A 22,025-nucleotide genomic window follows, 5' to 3' on the forward strand; every position below is an offset into this window, starting at 1 on the left:
GGCACCAATTCACAAGTTGCAAAAATTACTTGTGCTGAAAGGGACAAGGAGTGTCTTTCTGTGTGCAGGGTGCTGTACAAACAATGAGGTCCTGGTCTCTGACTGCCTTTCTGTGGCATTACCACAAACAATACTAACTCTTAAATACCTGCCTGGTTTTAAGCACTTAAGTAAATAATTGTATTGATTGTTACAGGACTATTCACATGCATAAAACTAAGCATATATTTAAATATGTTGTGAAATCAGAGGTTGAGTGAATTTTGCATGCAAGGCATTTTTAAATGATTAGTATATAGGAACTTACTTGTTAAGACCAGCTACAAAAGCAGCTAATGTGGCAATCAGTTTTCTGGGCAGGGCAGGGGGAAAAGGAAGAGATTTTTTTTTTCCAAGACAGATCCTGAGAGACCCGAATGCTCACTTGTGCCTCAGAGATTCCTCACCAGCAACAAGATTACAAGAAAAAATGAAACAAGGAGGTCCCCGAACCCATGATCCCTGAGCATTTAATGTGAGAGCAGTGTAAGCTCAGTGCTGCAGAGAACCCATGGGGAAATCACGGGGTTAGTGCTGAGAACTGATGGGGAATAACAACTGAAAGAGCTTTGGTTTTCCTAGGCCGGCAGGAGGTAGCTCATGCTAGGAAGCTTGCCAGCTCCACGCTGATGCTGGGAGCTTTGTCTCCTTATGACTGTAGGAACACACTTTGCAGTCAAACTGATCTGAGAGATTTTGATAGTAAAAACAGCTGTCTCGTTGCAATGATGTTTTTGTTCCATTGTCAAAATTTTGAGTTAAATCCATGAGTGGGCTGCAGCTTGTTCAAACCCTGAACTCAACACCCTTTGTGTTCCTTTGGCTTTTCCACAGCGGTTCCTGGGATCTCCCCTTCCTGAGGAAAGGGCTAGGTGTAATAAAAGCTGTCAGGGCAAGGGCTGGAGGCTCTCATCCACTATTGAGCCAGAACAGGAGAGCTGCAGCCTGCCCTGAACAGCTGGAAAGGGGGGAGGAAAGAGGAAGAGCAGGGTGCAGAAGCAAAACACCCCGATGCCACCGTGGCCAGGCTGCTTCCCCAGCAAGCAGGTATGCTGGTGGGCAGGGGTGGATGTGTGCTACCTGTGTACTGGGACAAGGAGAAGCACAAAGACACCCTTTGTGTTCTTTGGCTTTTCCGCTTCCATATGGCCACGGATGCAGCCTGATTCCTGCGGGGATGTTGGAGGCAGAAGCAGGATGGCGTGGGGTGGGGGGAGTTCAGCCCTGGCCACCAGGAGCTGTGCGATGCCCGTGTTGGTGAGAGTAGAGGGCTGCTTTGTATGAGTGGGAATGCTCCTGCAGCCCTGCAGGTCTTGTGGTGGTGTGGGAGAGTGTGTAAAAAAAATAAACTTCTCCCAAATGTTCTTTTAAAATTGAGGTTTAAAAATTGACACGGGAGACAATGTTGTGTTCAAATGCCCACGTTTTAAACCAAGAATCCCTCTTAAAAACATACAGCTAAACGTAAGTTGAGAGCATCAGTCCGGATAAAGCTGAAAGCAGAAAGCACGCTGAGGGAGTACCTGCTACCAAGTGAAAGCACGGCCCGGCAAGTTAGAAAGCGCGGGGGAGCGCTGAGCACAGCAAGCAGAGAAGCGGGATCGCTCAGGGGGACACGTTGGTGACCGCAGCAAGAGGCTGCCCCGCGCTCCGGCCGGGCCCCGCGGCGTGCGGGAGCCGCTGGAAGCTCCTCCTCCGCCGGGCCGGGCTGCAGCGAGCGGCGGGACAGCTCCGAGGGCGCACGCTGCGAGGCGGCGCGGCCCCACGCGTGCGGTAGGTGCGGGGCGGGACGGCCGCCTGCGGGACTCTGCGCGGCTGTGCGGGGCCGGCGGCGGGGTGCGGGGCTGCCCCGGGGCAGGCTCGCTGCGGGGAAGCAACAGGTCGGGCTCGCTGGGGACGGACCCTCGCGAGGTCACAAGAGCGGCGGGGAGGGGTGGGCGCAGCGCGGGGTGCGGTGCCGCCGCCCCGCTCCGCTCCGCTCCTATCCGCGGGCATGCGCGCCTGCCTCGCACATGCTCACTGCGCCCGCGGCGGGCGCGCACACTCCGCAGCGCTGCGGCTCCGGTGAGTACGGGCGGGGGAACGACAGTCCGCTGCCCTCCCCGCACCCGCAGATGGGCTGGAGGCGGCGGGGTTCCGTGAGCGGCTGCACGCGTCCATCCCGCGTCGATCCCGCGTCCACGGACGGCGCGGAGCGGGACGGGACCCGGAGCGGAGGGCAGCGCCTGTCCCGGCCCCGCCGCTTCCCGCGGACGCGCTGCGGGGCGAAACGCGACAGCGCCTCGGGTCCTACGGGCTGCGGCGGGGTTAATTGGTGCGGTTATTTGATGCGCTGCGGACCGTCCGGCTTACCTTAAGCCAGCTTCGGTTAGTTATTCGATTGCAAACTGAAATGTGCGTTTAAATAAAGTTAGTTATGCTCTTTTTTTGCAATTGCTCCTGTGAGGAAAATTTCTCGGGTGATTGATGCGCTTGAAGTACACTTTTTGGAGCGTTACGTTATGCCCGAGCGCAGCGAACAGCCGCGTACGGAAATTAGCGATGGTACACAAATCCCGTTTTCGGACGTTTCGAATGGTGCTGTGTTCTGCAGGGTGACATTTTAGTTATTAAATGCGTATGGTTAACCAATAAACGTTTAATCACATTTATTAACGGGAACTCTGTTCAACACGGTATCAAATTCACATATCCCTTGACTTCGTTCAGGGCAATAGCAGGAGTATCGCATTGTTTAGTCCTTCTTGTGGACTTTGTGATTTGCTGAGAGCCTCCTCCTTCTGCTCTGCACTTTCCAGGAGGTTTTCCCCGGAAACTTTGGGGAAGCACGACGAACTGCTTTCTGCCCGCTCTGTGTGTTGGGGGGATCTGGTGCCTAAAAGCTGGGATGTATTCAAACTACAGCTTCTATGTGTAAGCTGATGTTTTGTAGCTCCTTCCGTGCATCCCACGTTGCACTGTGGTTTGCGTTACATGTTGCTACGTACGAGATAATTTTTCTCCTCGCCCGTTTTGCTTGGAATAAACTGTTTCTTCTCTAATACAAACCTGAATTCTTAATTCTGCCTTGAAACTTAAGGCTCAAATATTATGGGCTTAAATATTACATACGTAAATAGGAAAGGCTTACCGTACAAATACCCCGAAAATACTTAGCATTTGCAGCTTTGGAAACATTCCAAAACCTTTTAAAATGTATGTTGAAAATTCACTTGCAATGGTGCTACAGCAAGTAACTTGATTTAATTACTCTGATTTGCAATTTAAACAAAAAATGGTAATAATAAATTTCCTGTATGATGCAAAATTAAGTTTTTGAGTCACATCGTCCAGCCAGTTCTCATCTCTCTTTCTCTTCTATGTTCCCAACCAGCAGGTCAAAACATTTGGCCTAATAACAAGTGTGTACTCCTTTACTCCTCTGGTCTGAGGCCACCGTTCTTTCTATTTTGCTTTGCTTTGTTCAGCCCGCTCCCCTCAGCTCATTTTCTTGTACAGCACTACGTACAGACTCGATTCCCACGCCTTGCTAATGCTATCACCAGCGTTTGGCTGAAAGGTTTGAAATGGGCTCCTGTTTCAAATATCTCGCAACCTTGGCAGTATTAAATTTCATTAGAAAAGCTTCATTAGGGAGAAATAAATATATTGTTGGTAATTCCCCCTTCATCATTAAGTCCTGCATTCGGTGTTCTGTGTACAGACTTACCTTGATTGTACAAAGGGATTTGACTCACGTACTCATACGCAGACCATGATCTCAAAATACCATTTTGAGAATCTCGCGTGTTCCTCTGGCTGTTCTCCTTCCATCGATGGCCAATGTGATGGATTTTTTCTGAAAAAGAAAATAGTTTCACTGTGAATCCTGCAAATGTTAGTGGTATGTTGGAGCTCAAACCAGTAAGGTGCTCTGCTGAAGTCACTGTGGCTGCATTTGTATGTCGGTGTGTGTAGGTGCAGGCTGCTGAGAAAGAAAACAATTAAAGAAGTCAGTAATTTTCTGCTGTCTTCCCGACTGTTATTTATGATGTGTAGCAGTAAAGCAGCTATTCTGAATTCAGCTATAATTCTCGTCAGTAAGATTTGTTTCTTCTCTGCCAAATTTTGCAGTAACCAGATGGCTTTAAGGTGTCTTCAGCTGGAAAGCAAGCAAGAACAGTGCTGAAGACTAATTATTCCTTGCAGTAAATTTCTTCTGTAATAAATTCACAGGTTGTTAGGCTTAATCTGTGGAAATGATTGTTAAGATTACTTGTGCAGTGAAAAATGCTTTTAAAATTTTGTTCTAAAAAAAAAAAAAAAAAGGTTCTTAGAATGCCAGGAAAATGTTTCTGAGTTCACTTTGCCTCGTCGTAGTGACTTTTATTAGGGATGAACTCTTCAGTTGCAAATTCAAATCCTTTCATAGACTATGGAACTCTGCAGATTTAACATGATGAATTTTAATATATCCCAGAAGTTGAGGGCTCAATTTGTAGATTAACTGGGAAAACCTGTATGGCCCTTTCTGATGGATAGTTACTGCATGCACGTGTATTATGCACAGCAACAGTGAAACTGCTGTACTAAGAATCGAGTTCTTTTCATTATGTTTCACATTGTACTACACAGGACAGAAAATAGCTACACCAAAGAGGAAAAGGTAGAACTGATCAAAACTTTCCCTCACTTTTCTAATGAAAAGCCAGAAAGACCATCTTGACTGGGGCTGTTTTTAAGAGTTCTCATCAAAAAACAATTGTTTACGGCAGCCCAATTCTTAAAACAGTTCTTCATCCTTATTTGCAGATCTTAACTCAAGTAAAGATGTTTAACAAACACCCTGCTTTAATCAGGTGAGGATAAGCCCCTCAATTAGAACGCAAATAGTTGTGTACCATGGTTGTGTCCTTCAGGGCCTGGAGGTGTTGCCATTTGCCAGTAGATTTTGTGCTGCCAAAGTGTTAAATCAGGAGAGATGAGAAAACAGGAATAAGGATGTAGGACTATGCAGTCATCTTGCAAAATATTTTTGATCACAGTGTACAAAACTAGACCCAGTTTCCTTCTTTGGCAAGAAGTTGATTTACTGCTGAAAATGGTGTGAGAGGAAAATTGGATCAAAAACAGTGACTGTCACCACATCGACAGTTCCAGTGAATGTGTCACAGAATGAATATTTAATTTAAAGTAATTAAGCTTATTTTCAGACACACTTCCTGGTAGGACTTTAATTGTATTTAAATTACTTCAAAAGTACCTAAAATGAGAAGAGAAAGATTACATGGGCATAATCCTTCCCATTTAAAATTGTTTGTCTGCAGCTGCTTAAGCCCTAGCATTAGAAGTCACCTATAAACATGTTTATTTAGCATCAGTGTTATCTGTTAGATTGTACATGGTTCATTAACATGGAGAGAATACGTTTTGTTTAATAGAGTGTGGGAGCTGCCAGAGGTCAGAAGAGGTTGTTTGCCTGAAGTTGAGATGGCATCTTGGCTTTGCTCTCATTCTGTTTGTCACCTCTTCTGTCTCCGGGAAATGCTTCATTAGGGCAGTTGTGTTAAGGCGTTTTCCCTCGTGTTTAAGTGCAGAGGCTCCATAGAAAGCCAGAAGTATGCTGCAAGGCGATGGTAAGGCTCGTGGGGAACTTTAAGGAAGGTTTGTTGTAATTTGTGGAGGGTTGGTTTAGATGGAGTTGGATGAAAAAAGACACTAGAAAGAGAAGAGCCATAAGGGAGAGGGGAGCCTGGAACGTTGTTGTAGGAGCAACAAGCAGCATAGCCGTGAGTTGTATTTTACAGAAACAGGGAGATGGGGGTTGATGTCTTAAAAAATTCAGAATGTTTTGTGCGCTGTTGAATTACATTTTGTCACTGTTGTTGTGGTTGGGTGACAGCCGGACTGGAGACAGCTGCAGCTGGTGGTGATGCTGAGCTGGGAACCAGCAGGTGAGTTGGTGCCTCCGGCTGCAGGGATGGAGCAGGACTGGGCCCTTTCTGTCTCTTCTGAAACTTTCTGGGTGCTGTCCGCTCCTGTTTCTCTTTACAGTGTGCTCGGAAATAGAGAACAGTACTGGAGACACTGGAAATACCTTGTATAGAAACAGCCACGGCTTCATGTTTGAAAAGGTTATTTCAGTTGTTTTAATACTACTTATGTATAGATGCTGGCAGCCATGCACTGCACACAGTATTCTGACGGAGAGGTGCACATGTGCATTTTTTACTTGAGCTTTCTGAAAATGTTTCTGAGTATTTCTGACAAGCTGGTGAATTTCTCCACCCGAAATGGAATGGGAGTTGCTTGGGATTTTCTTTTTTTGCTTTGGAGGGGAAAAAAATGGTAATTTCAGCTAGGAAAACAGAAAATTGAATTTTATGATTTTTATCAGACAAGGACCTTTCGTATATCATAACCAAAAGTCATCAAATAAAATGAGCATTATAGTATCGATCAAAGTGGCTGTAGAAGATGCAGTATGAGTGAAGCTTACCGCAAATGTGCAGTTTTTTTCAAAAGCAGAACAGTAAAAATAGGTTAAAAAAAATAAACTGAACTTCAGTGTTGATTATAAGTTGTAACTGAAGTACATCGAGGGTCTGGATATTGTTGTTTTTGTTTTCGTTTGAAGCCAGCCAAAACATCCATTTCTAAAGAGTAGTAGGTTCTCTCAAATAGCTAGGGAGAAAACAAAAATAACTGCTGTGTTGAGGGGGGGAATGTCTGGTGTAGGGTTTTTTCCTTGAATTATTTTCAACAAGTACTTACTCTGTTCCGTATTTTTAAGAAATTATGTGGACAGCAATTTTGTTTCTTTACCAAGGCAGTGAAAACACCAAGAATCCTTTTTATAATTTGGAAAGAATGTCTAAAGAATGAAGTAGTTAAACCTAAGTGTATTAGATCATACGCTCTAAATGCATAAATAAGCATAACTGCAATCACAGAAACCAATGTTAAAACCACCAGGAAAACTCACCCACAAACCCTAATGACTTAAAGGGAATGACCTCAGCCATTGTGAAATTTGTGCCTATTTGTTGACTGACATTTTTTGTAGAAGCAGATTGCGTGTTTCGCTGGGGTGTGGGATTTTGTTGTTTGAAAGACTGCTGGTGTGTTGTTTTCTTTACTGTTGCTGCCAGGTTTGAATAGAAAGAGCGAAAATGGGGTTGAGGCAGGGAGAGCCCGTGTGTGCCTTGGGCCTCAGCAATTTGGAAAGCAGGTGAAGGGTTGTTATTGATGGGCAGAGACTGGTAGGAATTTATAGAAGTTTGTTTTTCAGATGTTAGAAATTTCCTCGATGATGGTCCATTTCTAACCTATTCCCAATCGGTTTTCTCTTAAGGAAATGAAAGTTTAAGGTATTTGATTACAAACCTAAGATCCTTTCATGTCCATGTCTTTGTGTGAGTGCTGCGTGAAATACCAGTGTCATTCACCTCCTCTCTGCTTTTTTGAGAGGAAACTGTTACATAGTAGAACCTCAACTTGCCATTGCTGTGACATGAGCTAATAATTCAGCAAAACTGAAGTCTTCCATTATTCCAACAGCAAACAAATTCTATGGGGTTGTTTTTAAATTAACCAGCACTATGCACTGCAAGCCTGGTCAGAGCCAAGTCGCTCTGCAGACATGGCTCCTCTCTGCTGGCTCCTTCTGGCTGCGAGCTCCTACTTTTCTGGGCTGCAGTAATTAAAGAAGGCCCAAATTTAATTGTCTCTTCTTAGCTGCAGAGACGGTTTTAAGAAAACTGATATTTTTGTACTCTTCGATGCCTAATTTCAGACGTTTGGTCTTATGGTGCAGAAATCCTCACTTGCCATCCTTGTTTTTCAGGAGAACATCCCAGCTAAACAAATAAATAAAAATCCTAAATAAAAAGAATAGTTTGGGACTAGTCAGCCCAGATAGTAATTAGTTAACCCACAGAGAACCAATGCCTCGCTCTGTGCTGAAGAGAGCGACTTCACAGACCAACTCGACCGGAGTAGGAAAGAGTTGTATTTCTAAACAAAGGCAAGAGGACGTGGGGAAAATTTCTTAAACTCAGCAAATGCCTTAAAAAGTGGAAATGCCTCTAGGATTACTCAAGCATCCACAAGAAACAGTGAGGGGAAAGTGAAGCAAGGCATCTGAAATTTCTTGTTTTTTAAGTAGGTTGAGTAAGCAAAGTGTTCTCAGGGCCCCTGTTATTTACAACTTAGTCCATGCACCATGCAGAGATCCTCATCAGCTGTCTTAAAGGCAAGTTTTGCGTCTATTGCAAGTTGTGTCTTTTGATGAAATGCTTGATTCAATTTTCTGCTGTTTAATTGTTCTACGACTGCTTTGAAATAACTTTGATCAGTTTTGAATATAGATCTGTATCACCACTTTTGATTCCCCTTGCGACTGTGCTTCTGTACTTGATTACCGTCACTAGAGATTAACTCTCTAACGATTATTTAAGATTTTAATTCAAGTCCAAACGTACTTACAAAATGCTTCACTTCCAGTAAATACTGATAGTGTTAACTTCAGCTGAAGTACCGCTATGCAAATGCATGTTTCGTTCATTTTTTGTGGCTGAAACGACTCAATTATTTTTATATTTTTTTTAGAATTGAGCAATAGTTCTTATTTGAAAAGAGATGTTGTTTATCCATTCTTTATCAAAATAGAAGCACAGTTTTTTAATGAAGTGTAATACTCTTGAAAGCAAAGCATTTGAACGTTTTATTGGCCGTGTCCAAATTTACTTTTTTTAAAAAATAGATACTATTTGGTTTGATAGAACTTTTATTAAAATTTATTAAACTCATTTGTTAAGTGCCGTATTGATATTCCACCTCTCCACTGAGATACAGAATTAGGAGTAAGTCAGCTTTAATGCTTGTAAATGCAAAATAAATATCTCTTTCACTGTGCTTAACTGTGGGCAAATCTGTGCAAGATCTGGTCCTGCTCTCCCTAGTTTTCAGTCATCTCATTTAAATAAGGAATGTCCCCTACTGAGAGGGGACAGTTTTAAATCTTCTGTATCTGTTGCATAAGTGTATTTTTTCAAAAAAAGTTTCCAATTGTAAAGGCTGTCTGTGCAAGTCAGGCTGACTTCTCTGGCATCTGAGCCTTGCAAAACATGAGCAGGAATTGCTATGTCTCTGTGTTGTCTGCACTCATAGGCCTTATTTGTAACTTAGCAAAGGTCTTCTGCAGCAGTTAGCAAAAGAAATCCAGATCCAGTGGAAGCCGTACAGCTCCCCAGGCAGGAGGTGCTGCAGCCCTCGCCATAACATCAAATGGAACCTCCTGCACTGAGAGACCTTGCAGTGATTTGACTCCGTCCAGCACCGTCTATGACCTAATGTGCTTGGATGTGTTGGTGGAGTTATCTCCTCACCAGCAAAATAAGGCAGACACCAGTTATCTTTATTTCCTGTTATAAAATAAGCAAAAATTCTGTTTAATCTTTAAAGACTGTTGTGTAAATGTCTATTTTAGAGCAAGTAGTTTTTAATAAAATTCAGTACTCTTTGAATAAAAATCAAACTTAGGTTTCTGACCTAAAACACATCTTTCTGCAATGCTGCAAATATGTGTACAAGGCAATGTAAGACTTCTCTGTTTAAAAACTTTGGCAGACCTTTGCTGTCTCTTCTTAAAACGACTTTGCCCTCTTCAGTACTGCTGCACCTGAAAATTTTAGGTGGTAATTTGAAAGAATGCTTATTTACCCTAAACATATGATTTAATTTTGTTTGTTTGGCAACCGTCCCTCCTGTCTCCTGCAATAGATTAAGATAATTTGAGAAAGAGAAGTGGCTGGGATGGGAGACTAGGGAAGCAAACTGAGTCTTCTATAAAATATTTGAGATCTTGTAAAACTTATGGACTAGATTAGTTTTGAGACAGCACTTATGTTCCCCTGCAAGGTTGGGGGTAAGGGGTGGAGACGATGCTTGGTTTAGAATAGAAACTAATAAAGGATGCTACTGCTGGAAGTAGGATGCACTGATGTTAGAATTGGGTGTTTTCCTTCCTACATATTAGCGCTGCTTCTTCCCCTCATCCCTGATGCCACAAATCAGGATTATTCAATCACAGCAGCAGTTTATCTGTTTGCAGAGTGGGTTGGTTGCTTAACAGCGCACAGAAGCATTGTGCCCTGGTTTCGGATAGGAAGTGGAAAACGAATATTATTTTGAACTTGAACTTTGTGAGCAGGCAGAAAGTAATTATCAGAGCTGGAACTCCCCCAGGAGAAGTGGGGGAGTGATGCACCGCACTTGTAAGAAGCGCTGTGGGATCTTAAATATCTCATCGTCTTTAATGCTTTGGTTTTATATTTCTGCTTTTTAATTGATCTTCCACTCCTCGTTTTTTTTCTTTGGCAAATGGAGGAAGAGACAATTGCACGTAGACTTGGTGTTCTGTGTTTATTGATAGGTACTCCTCCCTGTCTCTTGCTGGTGGGGCAGGACTGATTTTACATCTTGGTCTGAGTGTTGCTTTCAGTTATAAAAGGAACTCTTTTACTACCTGGGTTATTTATTAGGCTACTGATGATTAAAAGCATATAATGGTGAAGCCGCTGAATTAGAAATCCTGAGTGAGCCACTCGTATATAGTATTATTTATAAACCATACAAGTTTATCTGTGTTGTAAAATAGAAAACTATGCTGTCAGTCTGCAGTTATGAAGTTAATATTTTGAGTATCACCTTTTTAATAAGCACATTGCTATTAAAATACTACTGAGAGCTCTTTGTAGGAGAAAAAAAAAGAAAAAAGGCAAATTTCTGTCTTCACTAGTTTTTCATTATTTATTTATTGCTGTATTGCTGTGACTTCAGCAAAATATGACAGGTTTTTTTTGCTGTTTCTTTACAAGTTTCTCAACAAAGAACAATCAGCACAAGATTTCACATTTCCATACAGACAGTATAGTACTTTCTGTAGACATTGAAAGTATTGTGCTGTATTAAGTTAGATAATAAAACAACAAAGGGAAAAGATTTTTTTGCTAACTTTTTAAGGTGATGCTTTTGACTATCAAATAGGATATTTCATTCTTGGGAAGGAGCAGCATCTTTAAAAGATAATATTCATTTTTAATATAAATATTGGAAATATAATATGTTCCTTATGATGCTTCATCATGATGTGTCCTTGATGAAGTTCTCAACACTGTTTTACTTCTGTATTTACTGAGCTGGTGGATTTTTATTTTTGAGTTTTAAGGGCAGTAAAATTAAATCACTTTTAAAAAGCGGGGGGTGATTTATGGTAGCACAGTAGGAGAAATTCATCTTGAGATTTTAATATCTTCCACCTGGTATAGAAATAAAAAGAAAGTAGTCTTTAGCTGGTGACTAATTTGTCACTAATACTCAGGGGTTCCTTCATTACAACACAAAGATGTCAGTTTTGAGAGAAACATACGGTAAAGGAGCCGAGAGCAACTTCCTGTAGCAGACACTTAGAAAAAGGAGAAAAATAAAGGTCTGGAAAGCAGCTGAAGCTGTGTGAAGGAAGGCTCTAAAGCTATCAATCAGAGCAAAATGACTGGGGAAGGATTTTACCTGCAGGCTTCAGAGGTATTCACTAGGACATGTTCAAGGAGGAAAGACACTCGATATGGCTCCAGAGGAGGAGCCCTGGCAAGCAGTAATACCCTGACTGACGCTCAGTTCTCTTCCAAAGTGCACGTACTGCATTCTGGAAACTGTCTGAGGAGGAACTGTATTGTGGTGTTGTTTGGTTTGTTTTTTTTTAAAGATGCTGCTTGCTGATGTCTTATACACTTCGTCACAGCATTCAGTGACTTGCAAGACTTAGCACAGTTTAAAAGAATACTGCTAGAGAATATCTGCATCTACTGACAGCTCAAACCCAATGACTAAGCATCTCTGTTACATCAGTCTTCCCAGGCAACAAACAGGACCCAAGGAAATGACCACAAGTTGTACCAGATGAGGTTTAGATTAGATATAAGAAGAAAACTTTTTCTCTCAGAGAGTGGTCAGGCACAGGAATGGCTGCCCAGGGAGGTGGTGGAGTCACCATCCCTGGCAGTGTTCAAGAGGCATCTGGATGAGGAGCTACAAGATAGAGTTTAGTGGCTTGTGGTAGCAGTGGTGTTGGGAGGATGGTTGGACTGGGTGATCTTGTAGGTCCTTTCCGACCCTGTGATTCTATGATCCTAAGTCCTTTTTGCCCGCAGAGAACCATTCTGGTGTCCAGAAACTTGCATATCCAGTGTCATCCCTCTGCTGCAATAACAAATCTTTGGTTTAGTTCCCATCCTTCCAGAACTGTTGTTTCCTGACAGCATAAGTGTAAGGAGGGGGGAGTGTAAGTAGAAGAGTATGGGTCTCAATCCCTGAAGAAACCACTCTGTGCTCATGTTGTATTTAAACAGATGCAGTAAAACAAGAATGAGAAAGCTGGATAGAAGACATCTACTTACCTAGCTTTAGAAACAGGACACGGGCAATTGGCTGTGGCAGCAAAGTGTGATCCCTGTGAGGAGCGCCGCGCCGTTCCTCCTCCCGCGCTCATCGCAGCGCTGTTTTCCCGCCCTTTTCCTCCCGTCCTGCGGGGGTTGCTGCTGCTCTGAGGTGGCGACGGGGAGAGAAACAGAAGGCTGACGGAGAAGGCTGCTCCTGTGTCCCACCGGAGGTAATAAGCGATGGGACCTAAAATTAGGTCCCACCTTCTCAGAAGTCTCTGAGCTAATGCCGAGCATCCTGTGGGCACGAGTCATCCTGCACAGAAAATTGGACTTGTGCTATCCTGATCTGTGGGGACTGGATCTTCTCAGTGCAGGTGAGGTGGACTTGATATCAGACAGTGACCACTGCTTTGATCACATGCCCAAGGCCTTAAATAACATCAGTATTTTCTCTAGATGTTGGGCTTCAGGGCTTTTCAAGTGTTACCTGAAGCTTGCATGGCATTTTTCTACCTGGTGTAAATCACAAACAAGGTAAGATTTGCTTTCAGTTCCACATGAGCCACTTGGCTCCCTGTTGGTGATGGCAGCTCTGTGCCCAGGAGGAGCAGGCAAACTGAATGAGAAGGGCAGGGATCCTGCTCTTTGCAAGGGAAGAGGGTTTACTTAGAGAGGGATCTTGCCAAAAGCTTAACCAGTAGCATATGAAGATGACCAAGTGGGGCTTGTGTGTCAGCAGGTATTAATAGACCCAGTTGCTGTGTTGGCAAGCTAACATTTTAGGAGGCTTCTCTCTTTTTCTCAAGAAAGAGCCTTACATTTATGCTTTCATCCTGGGAAGCAAGTTAGAAAAGCTGTTTGAATGGCAGTGGGTTCAGGAGAGAGCTTTAAGTAAGCTTTCTTAACGCTTATTCTGGCAAGCCAAACTCTTGCCCAAAATGTTGTCTTGCCATTCCACAGACAGGCTGGTTGTCTTTTGTTAATTGTGCAGTGGTCCTTTAATTCTACAGTAAACAAAACCTGCCAGGCCTGTGTTATCCTTCTTGCAGCCAGTTCTCTTTTGCTCAACACCTCAAGCAGAACCTGGTTTGAAATCCAATCTAGCGAGGTGCTACCTCCCGCGGCAGACATGCTATTAAGGGCCACAGATGTCTCCTTTAATGAAAGGGTTTTGTTGTGCCAACACGATGCTCTCTGTCCTTCCTCAAATGGATGCTTTCTGTATTGGTGCAAATACCGTTACCAGAAGAAACAGTATGGAACTTGCAATCTTGTGGTCACTGGAACATAAACGTCTGAGATTTTTCTTGGCATATACTCCTAAAGGTTAATGCATACTGGGCTTTTTTCAGAGTTACTGAAAATCAGGCCTGTAGTTGTATCTTTTTTCTTTTTTTCAGTGCCTCAAATGGTTTATACACTCTAATGACCTCTGGAAGTACAGCTTGTATTATAATCCACAAATCAAATATTAGTAAAGAAATAGCAGGGATGTGACTTGTGGAGGCATTTTTCAGATGGTCTCTGACAGTGATGGGTGAAGTGCTTAGAGGTTGGATTCTTGCATATGAAAAAGGGAAGCCAAAATCTGGCTGCTTTAACTTGCAAGTTGACTGAATATAGGTAAGCTTTGCACTGAGATCTTAGCCTAAAAGTTACTCAGCTATCCCTGACACTGTAAATTTGAAGATTTCCAGGCTCATTTAAGTGCTGTCAACCAAGCCTTGTGTTCAGTCCTAAGCATTTTTCACTTCAGTTAGGAAGGCCTGAAATCAGGAGACTTTAGAAAAGAAGCTGTATTATTCTGACATGAGTTTAAAAGAAACACTTCTCCCAGATTGTAAATGTCCAAAATATGCTGCTCAAATTTGTTCTGTTCAGTGTTAACATATAATGGTGAAGGTAAGTGGCTGTAAAGTCAGCTTTCATGTTTAATTAGTTGTGCAGGTGATTCATGTATTTTTTTATTCTCATTCCAATTTCATGCCAGCCTTGTGTTCTTATATTGCTATGAGTCTGTATTTCAAGGTAATACTTGTAGAGTGAAGGCTCTCAGCTTTCATGGACTTAGTAAGTACATTTTTGATCTGAGGATTTTGGCTCTACAGATACTGACAGGTAAGATTTTTTTGGATACCGATGAGATGCGATCCAGTTGTCTTTAACAACGCGTGTAATCTCAAGACGAGGAAAATCCTGTTCTTACCCACTAAAAGTTCTATGGTTAAAGAATTGTGTGTTGAAAAACCTGCCAAGTATTCTTCTTTAAAATAAAAATGACAGTGGCCACTTGCCTTGATGAGGAAATCTTTTTCTCCACCCTTCTAGCTAGCTGCTGAGCTGATGGAAGTCTAACTGTTGGCAGCACCTAAGATGAGATGCTTACAAGTACCCTATAGCTGCCCAATATGTTCACTGATAGTAAACAACTGCAAGCAATCCCCACTAATTCCTAAACACTGTTTCATTTTCTTGATATCTAGTAGAGCTTTTTGGCTCTCTCAGAGTGCAGTAGTTGACTGCTAAGGTAAATGCATGACCTGAAGTAAAGCCACAAAGTAGTTGTATACCCCTGCAGAAAAGACAGTGTGTACATATACCCAACATTGATGCCAATAATTTCTGACTCAAAGTCTGCATGTTTCCAGGGAAGTAGAAGTAGCTATAACCTAAGTAGAGAAGTGATTTGATTACAGTGTCTTATTTAGCATTAGAATGGTCACCTTGTGAGCAGTGAGGCTGTCCCTATTAGCAGTTGTGTTGGTAGACTGCAGGTATAGTGTCAAGACTGGATTAGGTTGAGAGCTGCATTGACATCAAAAGGAGTGACCTTCTGTGCGTTCCTTTCTCCTTCCCTTTGCTGGTGCACTGATCATGCTGCGAGTCAGATCAGTTCACTGATCTAGCTGAAAAGAAAACCAGGAAAAAAGCCGGCTGCTCTCCTGGCTGACAACAAACTCATGCAGCTGCAGAAGTCTGCAGGAGGCTGTGTCTGAAGAAAGGAGAATTTCGGGTTGTGTCTTTGGTCAGAAGCAAGAGTTTTGATTTTTACAGTCATTGGAAGCTGGTCAAATGCTGAGATAGATGGTAGTGCAATTTTGCTGTTACCCTTGATAACTCAACATCAAGGAATAGTTTGAGAAACAAATGAATTTACAAAGTGCAGTCCGCTTAACTGATGAGGATCAATCAGCTTGATGCTTTAGTATGCATATAAATGTAGATAATGATGTAATAATATGTTAATATATAAAATTACATCACTTACCTGGTTTGGATTTCCAATGTGTGAAGTCCTGTCCTGTTCCTTCTCCTGGTTCCCGAGGACACCTTTGGGCAGGTGTTTTGAAAATGTGCATCTTGGCATATCCCAGAGGAGATTCTGAGCAAAATGTGAAGGTTACCACTGCTTTCTTTGGAGAGAAGCTGGAGGAAGGTCATGTTTACGTGTTGAAATTATTTAAGCACTTGCTGCAGTGGGATGAAGACAGGTACGATTCCCCCCAGGCACAGGCTGTGAGAGAAATCTTCAGTGGATAATAGTAAATAGAAACATCCTGATTTCATTCCTGTTTGGGATCTTATCAGAAGTGCCTTCCTCAAAGTCCCACACATGTTAGTAGAACAGCAGTGAGAATTAGGAGTCCTTAATTCCCGTGTTTCTGAAATCATTGGTGCACTGGATGCTTAAAAACCTCACTGAAATGAACTATAGCAATACCATTTTTGGCTGCAATTTATACAACTTGGAAATTATATTTTAAATTAGGATTAATTTTCCCACCAAGTGAGGTTGACTGACTAGCTATTTTAATTACTGAATGTAGGTTACATATCTACAAGAAAAACTTCGCTCTGACAAAAGCATATTATGTCTTGGCTCTTAATAATAACCAGCTCAACTTTAATTTCACAGCTTGCTGCCAACAGCTGCCTTACTAAGACATAGTACTCATAATAAATGAAATTTCATGAAAAAAAGAGAGAAAGAAAAAGGAAAACTCAGTTCCAGCTGGACTGAAAATGCAGTTGGAGCACTTCTGTCCTGCATATAAAGCTGCCATCCGCATAAACATTCCAAATTACTTTTTCATTTTTAATAATGAGGATCAGACCTTTTCTTATTATTGAGGCAAATGTAAGATATTAGAAGCATACAATTTCATTCAGAATCCATTAGTTATTGAATCCTGTCCAAAGTTAAGTATTTGAAGTGTTTTGGGAGAACTCACCTTTTAGCTTCAAGATTTTTGACAACCGACTTGGATGAATACCCTGAAATGAGCAGACCACTCTAGTCCTGCTTGGTAGCTCTTGGATGCATTAATTACATCATTTTCTCTTGGAGCTGCTGCTCGTGTATTGTTGAAAGCCCTGCAGCTGATGAGTGCTTGCCCAAACTACCAACAGGAATCTCAGTTAAATTATCGCACAGCCTTTCTGCACATGGAAAAGATTAATTCTCCTAGCCACAAACAGAATGAACACTTTGTACTTACAATCATAATGTACATTCATGCTGAAATACAGTGCCAATAAGCAATTCCTTACCAATAAATTCACAGTTCTAGTAACCATGTGTTTTTACAGCATCTTGATCCCAAAGGATCAAAGAAGCATTGATTTGTTTAGCTTTAGGTCCCATCCCTTGTCGTTCTCCCTCTCCCTTTGCTCCCTATGAGCTCAAAAAAGCCATACATAGATGAAACCCAACCGTTGTCATATAGTCCTCAGCAGGGAAGGGCACTTTGCAAAACCACAGAAAGGAATATTTTAGCCAATAGAAAGGAAGTGTTGTGGGCAGACAGAGCACAAACATGAGAGCCTGCTTTGGCCGAGAGGTGATATCAACCTGTTTAAACTGCTGTAGAGTTCTTAAGTGATGGTGAAGGCACTGCAAGTTAAAAATTCAACATGTTAAACAGTTACACTGTACCTGCAGCAGTCTGTTTGCTACTGTATGGGAAGTTTGTTGAAGTCACTGATGGCCTTTACGAAACATGGTTAAGAATTCAAATAGCAGCATTAGCTCAACACAGTGGAGTCAAGAAGTATTGGTATGAGTGTCTGATGAAGCAGTATGCATTATGTAGTAAAGGTGCCTACAGTGGTTGCATTTTGCCCTTGGGAAAAGTTGAATAGTGCTCACAAGAAACATTACTGCACTATAACTGAACTGTTGGTAAAGTTAATTTTGTCCCCAGACTTCCGTAAAGGCCTCTTGTCCTTTTGCACGCATGTGCTGAGACGTTGTGTAACATGATGTAGTCCCTGTCAGGATTAATCTCCCAGGAGTTTCCAGTGCTGTAGGATGGTTGATGTTCTGCATTAAAAACCCAGGACAAGGTTTTTGAAAATTAGAGGGGACAAAACAAGCATTACTGAAACTACTCTGAAAGGTGTTTCATGCTTCGGGCAGTATTTGGTGGCTGTTGTACTGCAGCAGCAGATAAGGACCCAGCCCCACACTATGCAGAACTGAAGCACTGCCTGCCTCAGAATATTTATCGTGACTTGAGAGAAGTGTGTGGAAAAACAGGGTATGCACAAGATACAAAATTGCCATGGGCAGGTAATGATGGTGTTTCTAAGGAAGCCAAATATTTCTTTTTCGCCTGTGAAATACACAGCTCTGAGGCAGCTCAGTAATTCCTCACTGCTGAAACATTCTACACCGAAACCTGGAAATCCTGTGTCTGATTAAACAAATCTTGTTTTTAACAAGAATCTCGGGCTGAGTGGCAGCAGCTTTCACCATCATAAATGTTTTACAGTTCCATCTCAAACCAGTACAATGAATAATGATGAGTTGCACTTAGGCACATGTATCCATCAGAACTAGCAATTATTTAAGAAAGAAAAACAATTTGAAGTGCTGAAAAAAGCCCTGTATGCTATTGGAGAAAATCCTTTTCTGGTACTTTAAGATGCTTTTTTCCTAACATTATTGTCACCTTGAACTGTGCTTTGTTTGCTTGTTTACTGCTGTCTGGATTCTATGAAGCAGCATTTAAAGCAGCATTTGTTACCAGCAAAAGAAGCAGAAACTGCTGGGGAAAGAAGAGAATGTGGACATGATTTGATGTTCATAAACATGTTTCCTGCTTAGGTTTTTTGGAAAGGGGGAGTCCCAAATAAGTGTATTGAAAAACAGCATTGCTTTATGTCTTTGTAGATGGGCATGGCAGAATAAAATACACATCTTTTCATATGTAAAGGTACATATTGGAAATATTTTTTAAAAGATTAAGTATCTAAAACTATTCCCAACTCTGATATTTTCTCCTACGTCTAACATACAGTGCAAACTTATTTCTGACATTTGATCTATACTGTCCGTAGGTCTTTTATATACACAGAGGGATTTACTGCTTTGTAATCAAGCTCCTGAAGAAAAACGTTGTCCTTTTATTCACAAGGGATGACTGTAATAAATTAAAATGGTTTCCCATTAGCCTTTCCTACTTAGCTGAACCACTTAAAATTACTTTGGACTTTGCCCTTGTCTGACCTCCTCACCTTTGCTCAAACATTTCTGTTTCCAGGAGTGCAGCAATGGTCCTACGGCCTTACTTCTCTGAATAAAGTTACAAATCATTTCAGTCTGGAAGCAGAGCACCAAGGTGGAGCCCATTTGAAGTTAAAATAAATGTTTAATGGTTTTAAAAGCTTAATGCCCTGTCTAACTTGAAGCCAATCTGTGATATCACAGATTGCTGTTTGTATTAAGAGATGATTGTGGCTTGCTTGCATGCATATTTTTCAGTGACACTGTTTGCGAAATGAAGATAGGTTTGGGTATTGTTTGTTCAATTACTTCAAGATTTCATTGGAAATAATGACTTTACCAGCTTTTAGACAAAACTGTAGAATTTCAATGAGCAAAACTCTGAGGCTTGTTTGAGCACAGATGTCCATATAAAAAAGCATACGTGAGGTACTCTGCTCCTTTGCCTATTAAATGCAACTAAAATTGTATTGATTTACAAAACAAACTGCAGGTCTATAGCACTTGTTCTGTCAAACATTCAGCTATAGTTTTTTAAGTGATTGTATGTAAGAGTTAAATTGCAAACACATTAATCAGTTGTGCTAAAGTAAACAGAATATATGCAGATCAGTTCTGGACTGTCAGTTTTAGTTATGAAATGAATAAGTGCTGAAATTTTTACTAGGTCCTAAGTCTTGTGTCCTCCTGTCTGTTGCTTCTCTTTGTATTCATGTTCCAAATTCAGTTTTTCCACTTCTTGCTGCTTTGGAATAGTAACTTCAAGGTGATTCGAGATGGTCTCAGTACAGTGTCGCAATCTGAAGAGCCATAAAGATGCTGCTCTTGTAAAAGTGGGACAAATGTCTGACTTCAGTGGCACTGCTGGTGGTGAGTCTCTCCAGGCCATCATAAGTATGCACTCCCTGATAGATGGTGTGCTTATTAATGCTTACAAATTAACGGCTTATTTTATAGACAATGAAATTGGATGGAACTCCAGCTGTGTCTCAGCCACCCATGTCAGAGCCAAGTAAATACACTAGGGAGAGAGCTAACCAAACATTTCAGAAACCAATGTGCTTATGGAAAGGTAGAAACTGAAAACAAGCTCAAATGGCATTCAGCAAAGGTATGGTGCAGTAGCCTAGTTTTATAGGAATTGCTAGGTAATGTCAGTCCATATGTTTCAGGAAAAGTTCCAAAACTGTCCTATTCTGTGTGCTATTCCAGTTCTGAAATACTTTTGTTAAGTGAGGGCTAACTTGTCAGAACAGAAAAAGCAACTTGGCTGGTTGCAGTGAAGATCTCACATCTCAAATATTTTCAGCTATCTGTGATTATTCCACATAGGTAAAAATAACTCATAGTCTGCATAAACTTGAATAAACACAGAGAAACCACAAGCTGACTGCAAATGTTGCTTGAAGAAGAAAACCATACCCTGTGTGTCACTGATCAAAGTCATCAAATCACAGCTGAGGGCAATTTAGTATTAACAGTGTTTGTCCTCTGGTCAAGAGGATGCTGGGACTAGATAGGGTAGTGCATGGTGGTCATATATTGGTCTCAGGTACACTGTGCGATGTAGGGAATATCTGCACGGGAAATGTGAAAAAACACTGATATTTCTGGGAGTATTTTTGGAATCTCTATTAATGTGTCTTGGGCCATTGGGGTGCCAAGGGCAATATTGTGAGCAGTTGAGAAAAGGAAATATGTTCCCTAGTTTTTGCAATTTCTAGTGCACACTTGAATCCTGGGAGGAAAGAAGACTTAGCAGAGTGTTTGACCACCAAGGCTTGTTTCCGTTCCAAAGCAAACTCTGGGCTTTTTGCATATGAACGTATGCAAGATTCATAATCTGACACTATATTATTTGTGTGCATACATAACCTGCAATTTATTAAAGATATCCTTCTGCAGCTCTCTGCCTCTGCACCATCTGGGAAAGATGCAGAGATGAGAATGTTCTTAGCAATTGCAAGAGATTTCCTACAAAACCACTGGCTTGCAAGAGCTTATCACTGGTGAAAGAAGCATCTCTGGCATTTCATAAATCATCAACATTACTAACATGCTGTTTGGAGACTTGTATCATTAGCAAATTAATCATATTTAGGAACACTCCCGTAGCAGCGTTGGATGAGAAGCCATGCAATGCCTTCTGCCAAATAAACAGCAGAAAGTGGGGCCTGGGGGATGAGATGTGGGGAGTAGAAGCCAAAGCACAGCTTTCATATTACCTCAGTGTTATCCCTGATAGCAGTCTTTAAAAATATTTAAACAAAATAACGGCGAAAATCTTGTCTAAGAGCTTGACTGATGCTACAGGCAGAATGTGATGGAGAAATGATTTCTGGTTTTGACAGGGAGCATACAAAAAGGATTACTCATTTGCCTTCCAAGTCTATAACATCTCTGCTGTGGCCCAGCCTTGATGTATGAACACCCACCAGACTGCTTTAATGTAAGGAAGAAGGGGGATGCTAGGAGTTGCAAAAATAAACAAACATAAACCATGTGTTAAAACAAACACAAGTGCTATTGAATCATGCCAGTTTTTAATTGCTGGCTGTTACCTGCAGATTTAGTGCTATAGCAATGCGAAAGAAACAACAGAATCAGCTGGATATTTGATAACTGATTTTGGCATAGCCTTTATTTGGCTTTTTCCTTGGAATACACTAAGAAGCATTACAGCTAACTTCAGGAGACAGGAGGGTGTATTTCAGATCTTGCCATACATTGCATTAATCCACAGACCACCACTGTGCTTCTGGTATTGCGGCATAAGACAGGTAACTGCCATTAATGACTAAACTGATCATGTAAACTTTCTGTGTTTCAAACCAGCTGTGAAACTGGTCTGCTATGTCAATGGATGCCAGTAAGCTTCAATTTAAAATGCTTTTTAATACTTTGTATGGCACAGAACACATTATATAGAGCTGAATTATAAACTACTTTTCAAAATATCCATGATTCAGCTGCTTGTATGGAAAAATGTATATTCAGCTTTTGAGAAAAACCTTAACTCTTACAGCTCTCGGGGTCAGGCTGTTTTTGCTTAAGGT

The 22,025-nt window shown here is 41.6% G+C and overlaps 1 protein-coding gene across 4 annotated transcripts in view; it reads left to right on the plus strand.

The window, feature by feature from the left end:
* Positions 1 to 1,702: 1,702 nt before the first annotated feature.
* The window catches only part of EYA2 (EYA transcriptional coactivator and phosphatase 2), an 87,971-nt gene continuing 67,648 nt past the window's right edge, over positions 1,703 to 22,025 (plus strand). For 3 of the 4 annotated variants that reach the window (XM_072349995.1, XM_072349996.1, XM_072349997.1), the window contains exon 1: positions 1,703 to 1,812. The gene's annotated coding sequence lies outside the window, so the exon portion shown is untranslated. Of the gene's footprint in view, positions 1,813 to 2,053; positions 2,104 to 22,025 lie in introns of those variants that run through there. The other variant, XM_072349994.1, reaches the window with a different exon arrangement.

This window comes from Excalfactoria chinensis, chromosome 15, assembly GCF_039878825.1.
Source record: "Excalfactoria chinensis isolate bCotChi1 chromosome 15, bCotChi1.hap2, whole genome shotgun sequence".
In the NCBI taxonomy this organism is placed as follows: domain Eukaryota; kingdom Metazoa; phylum Chordata; class Aves; order Galliformes; family Phasianidae; genus Excalfactoria; species Excalfactoria chinensis.